This window comes from Ambystoma mexicanum, chromosome 12, assembly GCF_040938575.1.
Source record: "Ambystoma mexicanum isolate Mex_15411 chromosome 12, UKY_AmexF1_1, whole genome shotgun sequence".
In the NCBI taxonomy this organism is placed as follows: domain Eukaryota; kingdom Metazoa; phylum Chordata; class Amphibia; order Caudata; family Ambystomatidae; genus Ambystoma; species Ambystoma mexicanum.
In genome coordinates, this window is record NC_090936.1 from 902,293,286 (window position 1) to 902,307,104 (window position 13,819).

General features: G+C 44.5%; 1 protein-coding gene across 1 annotated transcript in view; it reads left to right on the plus strand.

The window, feature by feature from the left end:
• TRHDE (thyrotropin releasing hormone degrading enzyme) overlaps positions 1-13,819 on the plus strand; it is a 3,000,980-nt gene that overhangs the window by 807,122 nt on the left and 2,180,039 nt on the right. The gene's annotated exons all lie outside the window — the stretch shown is intronic.

The window sequence follows — 13,819 nt, forward strand, 5'->3', positions numbered from 1 at the left end:
TAGAATGGATAAGTGCCAAAACACGATCTTTTCTCACAAATAAATATCCAAGAATACCGAACTTCTACACGCTACCCAAAATACATAAAAGTTTCACAAAACCACCAGGCAGACCGATAGTTTCTGGAGTAGACAGTGTACTACAGCCATTGGGCCAATACATTGACCAGTTTTTGCAACCATTGATACAAAAGACAGATACCTACATTAAAGACACTAATCATTTTTTGGAAATATTGGAGAAAAATGTATTTACAGAAACCTCAATTATGTTTACAATTGATGTGAAGAGCCTTTACACTTCTATTCCACATAACCTGGGTCTAGAAGCAACAGAATGGTTACTTCTCCAAGAAGGTGATTTGAAAGCAATGAAGGAATTCATTTTGGTATTATTACAGTTCATATCTGAAAATTCATATTTTCAATATAGAAATAAATTTTTCATTCAGAAATCTGGGACAGCAATGGGGGCCTCAATGGCTCCTACATATGCAAATACTTTCATGCACAAATTCGAAAAGGAATATGTACTTGATCATGCAGTATGGAGAAATTATATAAAAATGTGGGTCAGATTTATAGATGATATCTTTGGAATATGGAATGGCCCAGAGGAATCTTTTAATGATTTTTTCACCTATCTCAACAACATTGATCAACGTATACAATTCACAAAAGAAACCTCAAGAACGCAAATTCACTTCTTAGATGTAGAAATACGTATTCACAACAATAATTTTTTGACCAGCATCTACAGAAAAGAAACAGATCGAAATAACTTACTTCATCGACTAAGTTTTCATCAACCGAGTCTAATTAGAAATTTGCCCTTCAGTCAAATGATGAGAGTAAAAAGGATTGTCAATGACCCAAGAACATGCGCGGCAGAAATTGAGAACATGGGGAGGAGGTTTGAAGCAAGAGGGTATAAACCAGCGGAGATAGAATTTGCTAGAAAACGAGTGATGGAACCTACAGTAAGTGGCACAAGGAGAGAGAAGAAGGAACCAAATATTGTATATGTGTCATGTTACTCAGTACAAAGCAACAAGATAAAGAGTGTAATCAAGAAGAACTGGAGTACACTGACCAATGACATGCGAGTTGAACATTTGTTCAGGGAATTACCAACTTTTGCGTACAAGAGGAGTGCAAACTTGAGAGACAGATTGGTGAAAACAAGACCTGAAAAGAGAGCATTGGACACATTGAGAAAAGGAACTTATCCCTGCTTGCATTGCAGTAATTGTAATTTTATAACAAAAGGGGATACAGTTGATCACCCTCGTACAGGTGAAAAAATAAAACTTAAGGGATATGCGACATGTGACACCTCGAACATAATATACAGTATTAAATGCCCGTGTGGCATTTACTATGTTGGACAATCTAAGAGACCTGGCAAGTTGCGATGGAACGAACATAGATCGTGTATTCGGAATAACAATCCGAATTCGGCAGTAGCCAGACATTGGAACACAATGAAGCACAACATCAGCCAGATGAGGATTCAAGTCTTGGAGGACATTAGACAGAACAACGCACATGAGGATTTGGGAAGAAAATTGAATCAACGAGAATCGTTTTGGATCGACCGGCTTGACTCCCTGAGACCAGGGGGCATTAATGAGGAGTTGAATTTTATGTGTTTTCTATGATGGAAAATATGTGTGTTACATAAGAAAGATTTGTTAAATGCAAAGAAAAATCATGATTGATAAAAATGCTGGAATTTATGTCCTGTGGAACTTTAGGCAGTTTAACACTACTTAATAATGGAGCCAATTGTAATAATGTGTCTAATGTTGGAGTTCACAGTATATCCCGCAGGGGTTAATTTCCCTGTGGGACGTAAGGCAGCTAACCGCTGCCTAACAGTGAACTCAGTGAAATAACAGATAAATATACGAGCTGATATATGTATAATGTTTCTGAAGAGTTGAAAAGACACATTCGCGCATGCGCGGAGGAGATTAGTGAAATACATTACGGCATTGCACGCAGCGGCGCGCATGCGCGGGAATGAGTAGTGTTGATAAATGTTAGTACGAGTGGCGAGAGCTGCTTTTGGAATAGCTGTCGCGTACGGAGAGCAGGAGAGTAAAGGTAAGCACAACGGAAGAGGAGGTTAAGTGGGAATACTGAAGGAGGGGGACCACAGACAAGGAAGTAGTTATACATATATATAAATATCTGTTTCAGAGGATACGCGCTAGATAAGGATACCGGCAACAGAGGTGAATATATACTCTGGGGACGAAAAACCAAACAGGTAGAAAAGCGTTAAGTATATCATGATATTATACTGTGAAATGAGGTTTAACAATGATCTATAATGGATGTTTTTTGTATATTTTTTGTATATTTTTTCGACTTGTTATATTGATGTGAACGCCATGATGGAACACAACTTTAACCGGGTATGTCCATGCATTTACTTTACGATTTCACATTTGGGTGAATCATTGGGAATGGGTCATGGTGTTGTAAATATTATTGATTGATAACAAATAGTGTTGATAGCCCTGATGATGGACGGATGTCCGAAATGCATTGGCAATAATTTTGAAACACTGATTGGTTAGGAATAAATAAACAATTGAAATATTGGAAACATTATAACAGAAATGGTGGATTACTTAATGAAGAAATACAAATTATTAATGAGAATTAATTGAAACCCGTTGAGGGGAGTGAGAGTGAGCTCACCCAGGGTTGGAAGTAGTTCAGCCCTATTGTAAAGGTAGGGAGCACCCCATTTGCTTCATCCGTAGGAAACTGAAGGAACCAGAAACAAGGTGGGCAACCATAGAGCGTGAATGTTTTGCCATTGTGCGGTCTCTGAAGAGGTTTAGACCATACTTGTATGGATCTACCTTTGTGATTCAGACAAGACCAAAAACCCTTGAGATGGTTAATGCAAATGAAAGGGGAGAACCCAGAACCCATAACTTCTAAGATGGTCAATCTGCCTGCTGGGGTTTGATTTCACCATTGAGCACAGGGCAGGATGTCACCAACAAAATGTTGAGGGTCTCTCTAGGATGTTTTTAACTGATTAGAGGTAGAGATTCATCTAGGAGTGGATTAAATCCTCCTGTCCCTTAGTCGGTGGGGGGGGGGGGCAGTGTTAGGGAGAATTCTCATAAATGGCTAATTTCCCTTACCTAATGAGTCCCTCAGCAGCTTTGCTGGATTTCTAGGATTTATTTTTTTCACCTCGTAAGAGTGTGAGCCTTTTTCCCACACTTACATGTGTTTGCTGTGTGTGTTTTTTACCATTTGTGTGATCTTGGGCTCTGGAGCCTCAACTACTCCAAGAGCACCATGTTTGTGTGTGTTACACAGCACCTTCAGTGCAGTGACACAGGGTTGTCTTTTAGACTTCCCTCTGACTCCATTTTTCTAGGGCTGCTCCATTTTTCTAGGGCTGACTACTGTCTCCCAGAAAATGTAAAGTTGCCATTAACTTTATGTAGTCCCTTTAAACTACAGACCCAGTCCCCCCATCTTACATGGAGTATTGGAAAGGGTTAATTACTATCCCTTTTTGTCTGTGTCTCTTGGAGCACTGTTTCGCTCCTTTTACATCAAGACTTGGCTGGTGGCAGTGGTAACTACCCTTACTTTTCTACCATGCTTATCTTATATAACCATGGTATTGTTTTAGGCTATCATATTAGCCTCAAACATAAACCCTTTTGACCAAATACATTTTATTTTGGCCCTGGCTGTGTTTATTCACCATTTCTTTTTGTTAAAGCCTTTCTCGTGTTCTTCTCTGCACGCCAAACCAGAGTTGATTCCTTGGTTTGCTGTCTATTCGCAGGCTTCTGCACAGAAGCCCTTCTTAAGGCGCCTGAAAGTCTGGGTAGGCAGGATGTGATGGAGGGGTCTTAGGAACCCTGCCATGGGTTTCCTTGGTAACCCAAGTCACACTCCTGTTTGATTGGCTGGGTGAGTGTCCTTGCCAAGACAGCCACCCTGCTGTGTGATTGACAGCCAGGCTTTGTGAATGGGGGAAAACTGCATAAAAAGCAGGTTTCTGGGACTGACAAGGGAGAGTCACCACTGGAACGAAAGAACCAACGAGGAGCTGATGGTAGAGGACCCCCTACAATGACTGAACTGCCCGGTGAAGCCCTGCTGCAGGTCCGAATTGTTAGAATCCGCCGCCAGAGAAGATCCTCCAGGAAACCTCTTCCCTTGAGCTGGTGGGACCAACCAGTTCACCCAAACTGCAAGCCAGGACCCCTCCTCTGGTCAAATTCGCTGTACAGAGCTACAGTGGGCTGGATAGCCAGGAAGGTCGGACCCTGCTTGGGTTTTAAAGAGAGCACCTATTATTTGTTGCTTTGCTCTGCCGCTGGTTTCTTCCCTGGGTAGTGCAGGACCCTCCAGTCTTCCTACTTCTTGTGAGTCCGACAGTCGCTTCAGGAACCGTGAGCCTGCAGGAACTACCAGGAACGTCCGCCTCAGCTACAGCTTCCTCTCCATTTTAAGGTAATGTGCAAACCCGGTTGCTCGTTTCGTTCAGCCGCGGGGAAAGTGTGTGAATTCTTTCTCCAATCTGAGGGCTTATCCTTCTCTTCTCTTTGAACTAACTTTTCTACCACCCAACCTCGTCTGAAATCCGTGTCACAAACTTTACTGCAAAGTACCCTGAACCGTGTGATCTTCAGCAAAAGACTTTTGTCCTATTGACTCTGGCCCTAAGCCTTTTTTACCTGGTCCTATCACTGTAGTTCCTCTTGCTCTATTGCCCTGAGTACTTACCTGTTGGTGTGGTTCAATTTCTATTAACCTTGTCTTTCCCTCCCTTTTAAATTGCTGGAATGCCATTTTGCTCCCACTTCATTTTGTGAGCTTAACTTGTCTGGAATTTAAGGGAAGTGATGTGGCATATTAAGAGTGTGATTTTTAAACTGTTTATAATGGTGTAATGTTATACAACTGAGTCTTGAAAACCTTGAGTCAGTGTTTGCCTAAATCATAGTAATTGCTGTCCTTTGTGTAACTATTTGATAACTATTTGATACTGCTCACTTACTCTTGAGATAAGTCTGGCTGCTCAGCCATCGCTACCACTTTAACTGTGTAGTACAGGCTTGTACCAAAGGTAAATTTGTACTGCCACTTGTAGTCTTAATTGTGTGTGGTGTTCCCAAAGGGTACTGCATATAATTCTGCCTAACACTCGGCATGACCTCTGACTTGCCACCGCTCCCCCCACCCCACCCTACCCTCCAGCCCCTGCCCCCTCTGTGCCCCTTCTTCCTGATATGCTACTTTTTGTGTGTTCCTATGACTAGCAAAGCTCAGACCCGCTCTAAGGCTGCACAAAAAGCCCTATGGGCTAGAATCTGGAAAACACTCTGGAGTGAGCACTCCTGCACTGGAGCCAACTGGAAAAAGGGAGATAAATGAGAGCATTGTTAGGATGGTGCAACCTTCCCAGAAAGGCCCAATGGATGCATACTTCCCCACAAAGTTGTCTGTCCTCCCAGTGCCTTTGGCAACAGCAGAGGTATTAAATCGCTCCTCGGAGGGTGATACAGCTCACACCATTTAGATCTAGATAACGACTCACTACTCCAACTATGCAATTCCCTACAAGGAAATGCCCCGATTGACCTGGATATAAGTGAAACTGGACCTCTAGTTCCTTTGGTGGGGTCTACCTCTGTGACACCTGAAATTTGTTATGGCACTAACCTGGAGCTTGATGCGACTGCAGAAAACAGAACTTGATATTTGGGCCGACCATCATTTATATGCCCACCCTTTCTAGCCCCCTTCTCAGTATCCTCCTTACCTGCCCATTTGCTGCTAGCAACTACTACAAACAATCAGAGACTATCTGCTTGTCCCAATTTACTTCATGAATCTGGACCGGCGCACTCAGACTCAGCCCATAATGCCTATAGCAACCATGAAACCTCTGGAACTATGCAGAGCAACGGAGTGTTACACTTCGCTGTAATGATGCTATTAAAACTCTGTGGGCCAATGCATGAGGACCTTAAAGCCCACAGGCTGACTATAACAGCAATGTACAATCTTCTAACTGATTATAAAGCTGCTGATATGCCACACTCTAATGACCCTCGTGAGGAAGCAAATCAAAATATCGTCCCGCAAAACCATAGACCCTCACCCCTCTCTCCGATTATAATCTTTGATGAGGCTCAGGGTCCTGATAATGAACCACTAAATATCAGTAACACTGAGGTGAACTCCTCAATACTCTATCCCTCTAGGAAACAACTTAGACCTGCAAAAAAGCTGCAAGCAAAAGCCATCAAGCAGTCAAACCGTAGACTTACACCTTCTAAACAGAGCGCACTGATGGATGCCCAGCCGCTAAACTCTACATTGCGTCCTGTCAATAACATATTACGTCAAAGAAACAACAAAAGAGAGTACCACGACGTAAGAGAAGGTCTGTACAGACTGTGTGAACTTTATCAATCTCTGCAAAGGATCAACGGTTTGCCACCTACTGGATAAATATGGGTGTGGAGTAAATGTAAATGTATCTCACTATTGTGTAATGCCAACTTGTAAATCCAACGACAAGGGAAGACAGTGGATGGACTATTTAAAATAATGGAATGTGACCATATTGAATGGCTGTACCACTGCGGACCAACCTGGCCGTGTAACCTGGTCTGTGGTACAAAAGAGGCAACACTGGACTATATGGCTGTGAAGGATTGTCTACTGGAACGATTGAACAATTGGCATGCCTAAAAGTGTGCCTCAATGATTATAGTGATGATGCAACCCTAAAGCAGACAATTACGTCATCTTTTGTTGGGAGGGCTTCCACTTATGTGGAGATATAACACCTAACCATGCTGGAAATTGCATCCACTGGACTCAAGAAAGAATTGATAAGATGTGTGCTGTGGCTTTCTCTGTGGGTTATGATGTGGGTAATAGCCTCAGGGGCAAAGGCTATTGAAGCATGGATACAGGTGTTAACCTATTCAGTCTGTAATCGCAATGGTAAACCCAGTTTAGTGTGGAAAGCTGGGGGAAGCAAATCCTTTGATATAAACATCCGTGTTCAAAAGCTCAGGATGCGCAGAGAGATCAGAGCACTCAGGGCGTTTGCCCAGCATCTTGGCTCGGTCTCCAGCCATACAGAGCAATCAACTCTGTAAGGGGGAAATATTGTGCCTGGCTGAAACATTTCCAGCTATCTGAGCAAAGAACAGCCTGGCAGCATTTTGTCCAAGAAATGATCAGTAAGGATAGTCGAAAAATATGGAAAGTACTTTCGAAAGCCAGGGGTGAAAAGTTAACTAGAATTCTGAACCATATACCTGGTGACCAATGGGTCACACACGTATTAGCAAAATGCCACACTGGCAAGCCATCTCCCACAACATACTACTTTTGTGAGCCTTGGCCTTTGACTCTGAGCCGTAGGATTTTGAATGACACCATACTGAAACTCAAGTCATCTAATGCGCAAGGTCAAAATGGCTTGGCAAATGTAGTGTTGAAGAAAGATCCAACCAACTGGTCCCAGGTTTTGTTGATCCTCTTCTAACGGGTGTGTAGGCAACATACCATTCCGTCTTCATGCCAGCGGTCGGTGCTTACATCGGTGCACAAAAAAGGGGTCTGAACCTATGCCAATAATTACTGCCTACTGTTAGATGTAACTAGAAAGACCTTTGCCTCGCTAGTATTAAGGGAACTACAATCCTGGGCAACCACCAATAAGATCCTTAACCATGTGCAGACTGGTTTCCGACCTGGCTCAGGCACTTCCCATAACATCAGAGTCTTGGATCAGCTCATCCAGACCACTCGTAGTAGAAGGGATGCTACATTATACATCACCTTAGTTGACTTTAGAAGTGCCTTTGACTAGGTCAACAGGGAAACACTATGGGCAAAGCTTAGAGCCTTGAAGTGTCCGTCCTGGCTAATACACACCCTAGTACTTCTGCATAGTAACAACTATTCCAGAGTAAGATTGGACAACGGGGGGAGGCCTCTCATCCCATACACATAAATATGTGTGTCAACCAAGGGTGCATGGCTGCCCCCATAATGTATACCTTATACATTGCTGACTTCTTCCCCATGTGTCTGCTAAATCTAACTGCCCCCTGAGGATAGGTGATCTACCAGTGGCAGGCATGTTATGTGCAGATGATTCGGTCCTGTTTGATCAGACCATCACAGGCATGAAGAACATGCTCAATGAGCTGGCTAAATATGCCTCTCAACTGGGCTTAACCATCAACCTGGAGAAAACAAGTGTGTTACCGGTCTCCAGAAATAAGGTCAACAGGACCTGGATGGACACTGTAATTGGTAGAATTGTATTATTCCTACCTAGGCTTAGAGTTTGATACCCAGGTTGACAATGGTCTGTAAATAAACCATAAAACAAGGCGAGCAAAGTACCTTACTTTGTAGGCGTCCAAGTTTGCCAGAGGACAAGTAGGACACAGCAGGTTGGGGATCATCATTCTGTATAAGCAATGTTTTGTCCCATCAATCGAGTATGGCCTTGAGGCACGAGCCATTTAGGACCTGGTTGAACAGGTTAGAAGGACACTATCGGTGCTCAGTGTTGGGCCTGGGTCCATCCTGCTCAATGGAATACATCCAACTAGAGCTCGGGTTAACATTGCTTAGGGGCATGGCACTCCGGGCAAAGGGGTGCTTTTATTTTAAATCTCGCTTTGACCCAGTCTGTAAGATGCTGGCAGTTGTAGGGCAGAACTATGATACAGCGACGGTACACAGGGGTTTGAACTATAAATCCCTAAAGGAGACGCTTTTCACAGAGATAAGTTGGACTTCTGAGCGCAACAATAATATGTCTTATGTTCACTTGAAAAAAGCCTCTGAGAAGAAATTTAACAAATGGGACTGGTGCAGGAATTATATCCATCTCTCAAAATGAAAGGGGTATGAAGCAATTGTGCACGTAGTCCATCGATACAGAGAAACACAACCATACCTGCTTCTATGCCTCGTCCGGAACATAAGACTTTTCCTGTTGAAATTACATGCCTGTCCAGTCAATCACGAGACCTCACTTAAAACTAGCTATCGAAGAAAGGTATTGCCGCATTTGCTGCATAACAGTCAAATTGGAATTGGCCAGAAATGTGCTTACACAGTGTGCCAACCTGGGGCCATTGTATATGTGCAACTTGAGTAGCCATGTACATAGATACGAGGAAATCATAGCAGACTCCTTTTGGGATTACTGCTTAAATACAGACTCTTTTGCCATGCAAATTGCTTAATACCGAGTGTGGCTGCATGTTAAATCTTTGCTTCCTGACTGATGGTGTTCCTCCCCGGAGATCCAGGGCTATTAGGATGTGTGCATCATGAACTGATGAATTTATGAATTTACGAATTTATGCAGCTATGAATCTTTGGAAAGCTGTGAATCCTGTGAATGTTTGATACTGATGTCATTGTGAAACTGTTTTATTGTTGTATGTATTCATGTATTCAATTTACTTTTATCAACTTGTATATATTTGTATTTTGTATTTTACTAGTATCTAGATTAAGTTTGTGTATAGTGCTAATTTTGAACTAAATCACAATAAAGTTATTATATATATATATAAGTCTCGCAGTTCTCTTCTGGATGAGTTGTAGAGGACCGAGAGTATAAGTAGGAATATTGAGAAAGAGGCTGTCCAGCCTAGAGAGAACCAGTGCTCTTGAGGTGATGAGCCTCTGGGGGACAGTGAAAAAAGGTAAAATACCTCTGAGAAGGTACAATTGGTTGGTGGTTAGACTTTTTGGATATGTCTGAGATGTGCAAGGAGAGAGTGGAGTCAAAAATGACCCAACATTTATTTGCCTCATTTGTAGGTCAGGGCGCAGGGCCAAGTGGGGCAGGCCAGAAAGTGGGAAAGCAATGAGTACAATCTCTGGCTTACTGGCATTCAGGCATAGATTGTTAGCAGCACACAAAGACTGGATTGCGGCTAGACAGTCAGGGATGAGCGAGGAGGAGGCAGAATATGCCGAGAGTACCCTGAAAGAGAGCTGCATGTCATCCGCATAACACTGAAAGCTAGAGGTCAAGGTAGAGATCTTGTGGGCCAAGATATTGAAAAACCAGGGGGAGAGGTTAGATCCCTGGGGGACACCACAAGTAGAGAGAGTGGTAGAGGAGAGAAAGGGCCTAAGTTACACCTGAGAGTGCCAGTCAGAGAGAAAGGAGGCAAGCCATACCAGGGCCTGATCTGTGAGGCCCAGGGTATCACTGAGATTGGTGATCAGGATGTTGTGGTTTACAGTATCGAAAGCAGAAGAGAGGTTGAGAAGTATGAGGACAGAGGGAGAGTTGGAGTCAAGATTTGAGAGCAGGTCTTCACGGGTACTCAGAAGAGCATTTTCCGTGCCTCAGGATGCTCTAAAACCAGACTGATGATCATGAAGACAACCAACAGATTCAGCATGGAAGGTACATTAAGTGATAGCCAGCTTCTCCAGGAGTTTTCCCAGGTGATTGAGATCTGGCGATGGTTTGCCGGAATGGACGGGTCGGCAGAGGGTTTTTGACCAGAGGGTGCACAAGGGAATACTTAAGAGGAGAAGGGAAAACTCCAGTGGTGAAAAAGAGGTTGCAGAGCTTGGCCAACGCTGGAGCGAGAGTGTCAATATTGTCCTTGATGGTTTTTTAGGGGCAGGGCTCCACCTGTTTCGAAGAGGCTTTCATAAGCTGGACTTGTCTAGAAACCTCATTGGGTGTGACAGCAGAGAGGGAGGAGAGAAGAGAGGGGTGGGTACAGCCGAAGGGATCCAAGAGATGTTGGTTCAGAGGGGGAGCAGAAGAGAGAGAGGACAGAAATTCCTGTGTTTTGGTATTGAAGTTGCGGCCAGGGCCGAGCAAAGGGCATGTAGGTGTAGTAGAGGATACAGTTGTGGTAGGGTTGGCCAGTTCCTTGCAGACTTTGAAGAGTTCAGTCATGCTTTAAATGCCACAGAGTTGTGGGCTTGAAAGAAGATCCGATGCTCTGCACTTGCGTTTAAGGACAGCCAGATCAAAGTCGTACCAATAGTTGCACTTTTTGCCAGGCTTCAGTTGGACAATACTGACCGGAGCAAGAATGTAAAGAGTGTTGGAGATGGCACAATGAAAATTGGAGAGGGCTGTGTCAGGGTGGGAATAAGTCGCAGGAATATAATGAGGAGAGTAGGTGGAGGTAAAGGCAGCCACTGACACTCTTTTCACGGGTCGGATGACCTTGAAAGCAGGAGGTGGTGTAGGGTGTGCCATTTCTAAAGGAGAAGAGAGCTTCAAGTGAGAAGAGAGAAGCGAGTGATCAGTTGAATAGACGGTGGGATGTCTATGGAGATGAAAGCATCCAAGTTGTGCCCAGCAGTGTACGTTGGACCAGGGGTAGAATGGAAAGAGAAAGGGAGTCACAAAGGTTGCGCAAAGGTCCTGAGACAGCCGGGGAGTTGAGATGGATGTTAAGATTCCCCAGTAGGAGGAGTTGGGAAGAGGAAGAGAGGAGGGAGGAGGCCAGGTCAGACGATTCAGAGAGGAAGAGGGTGGACTGGCCTGGCGGCCGATAGAAAGTGGCCAGAGTGAAAGAGGTGACAGGGCAGAGAGAGAGCCTGCAGACCAGACAGACTTTCAAAGGAGGAGTAGACCTGAGTGGTAATAATGGAAACAGGGATCTACTCAGGAAAGATCAAGGCTACTCCACCTCCTGGCCTCTTGGGTCTGGGCACAGAGTGGATCTTGTAGCATTCAGGGAGAAGTGTGTCAAAACTCATGACAGAGGAAGGAGCCTTTCATAGAGTAGGAGGTTGGGTTGAGGCCCTTGTACTAGGATGGTACCATTTTGGCAGACATTTATGATTGCCCTGCAGGTGGAAGAGGAGGCAAGAAGTGCCTCCCAATGGGTGCCACTATTTATGTGTGAGAGAGCAAGGAGAGAGAAGAGTGGCCAAATGTGGAGTCCATAGGTCGGGAGAAGGAACGGCAAAGAGGATGTTGGTGAGGATTTCTCTAATGTAAGTACTGACGTAAGTGTCAGCGATGGGAAGGCCTAGGTTGGAGGCAAGTATGTCCTTCTTGAGTTTCTTCCTGCCAGACTTAATGAGAAGTGAGGGATAGGATATGGGGAACAGTTAGAGTAGATGGGGTAGATGGAAAGTGCCATAATGAGGGGCACAGAGTGTGGTGCAATAAACCAGGCAGAGCAATTGAGGTACGTGAGAGGATGTAGCAAGAAGGGATCAAGTGCACAGGGAGACATAGACAGGATAGGGAGGCAACAATGGGAGATGGTGAGGGTAAGGGAACAAATAGCAGGCCAGACAGAGAGCAGAGGGGGAAGATCTGACAACACAATCTCATGAGAAGCAGGATGTGCACACAGCTAAAAAACGATTTTAAGCAGCAACAAGATAATCAGGGTTCGCATGCAGCTACAACATGATTTTAAACAGCAACAAGACAATCAGGATGTGCACACAGTTAAATTCGATTTGAAACAGCAGCAAGACAATCAGGATGTGCACACAGCTAAAACACGATTTTAAACAGAAGCAGGACAGTCAGGATGTGCACACAGTCAAATTCGATTTTCTTTCAAGGTAAAAACAGGTATAGCAGCATACAGTCCAGGGGTGTAGGCAGCGGAAGTGAAAGTCCAGGAAGGAAGTGGGTTTACAGTTTGGTGATTAAGAACAAAGAGAGAACAGACAGTGCCTTGTGAAGATAGTTTTCTGAGATTGTCTGGGAAGGCACAGAGTGCAGAGGTAGATGCAGGGAGCAAAGAGATAGGCCACTCTTACGTCTTGGCTGAGGGTGCGATCACATAGCCCAAGAGCATCAGAATAAGCAGATCAGCATCCAGGCACATACTGAGGGTTGGTAAGGTGTTGGGGTCCACAGCACCCAGCCGGTTCCGGAACAGGAACAGACAGGAGCCTTGGGAGTGGGGCCTTGAGAGGTGGTCCGGCAATCATCTGCTGGCTGGTCACGATTGGCCATTTAAGGAAAGCAAGGTCCAATCAGTGGGAGTCCTTCTCAGGACTCAGGCACTCCAGTGCTTACTAGAAGCAGAGCAGCCATTAAAGAAGGGGGCAATGAAAATCAGCCACAGTGTAAGCAAGATCCTCTCTGCATCCAAAATGCGGTTCATGTGTTATTTGTTTCTTTTTCAAAAATAAATACTCTCGATTATCTTATCCTGCATTAAATTAATGTAACTGGAGAGGATCGAACGAGGTGCTTGTGTGCCATTTGCGCTGAGAAGACAATGAGCCCAAAAAAGCACCAAGAGCTTACCTTCGCTTTCCTGACTGCAGCCCCCTGCCTCATGGAAGCAGAAGATACCCGAGCTGGCAGGATGCTTCGTAAACACCAGCCAAAGGAAAGGCTGATCTCAGGCTCTACAGAGAGGGGCCAGGGAGGCGGGCCACCAATTGCCTGCCGGCTGGTCACCAATGGCCATTTAAGGGAAGCAAGGACCAATCAGTGGGAGTCCTTTTCAGAACCCAGGTACTCCAGTGCCTACTGGTAGCACGGCGGCCATGATGGATGGGGCAATGAAAAACAGCTACAGTGTAGGCAGGATCCCATCTGCACCCGAAACGCGGGGCACATGTTATTTTTCTCTTTTTCAAAAATAAATATTCTCACCATAATGCATGAGAAGATGACTGTGTGTTGATGGATGAGTGAATGGATTGGTGTATGGGTGAATGGGTAGTGAATGTGTGAGTGTGTGGGCCGATGAGTGAGAAGGTGGGTGAGTGGCTGGATAGGTAAGTCAGTGGATGAATGGGTGAG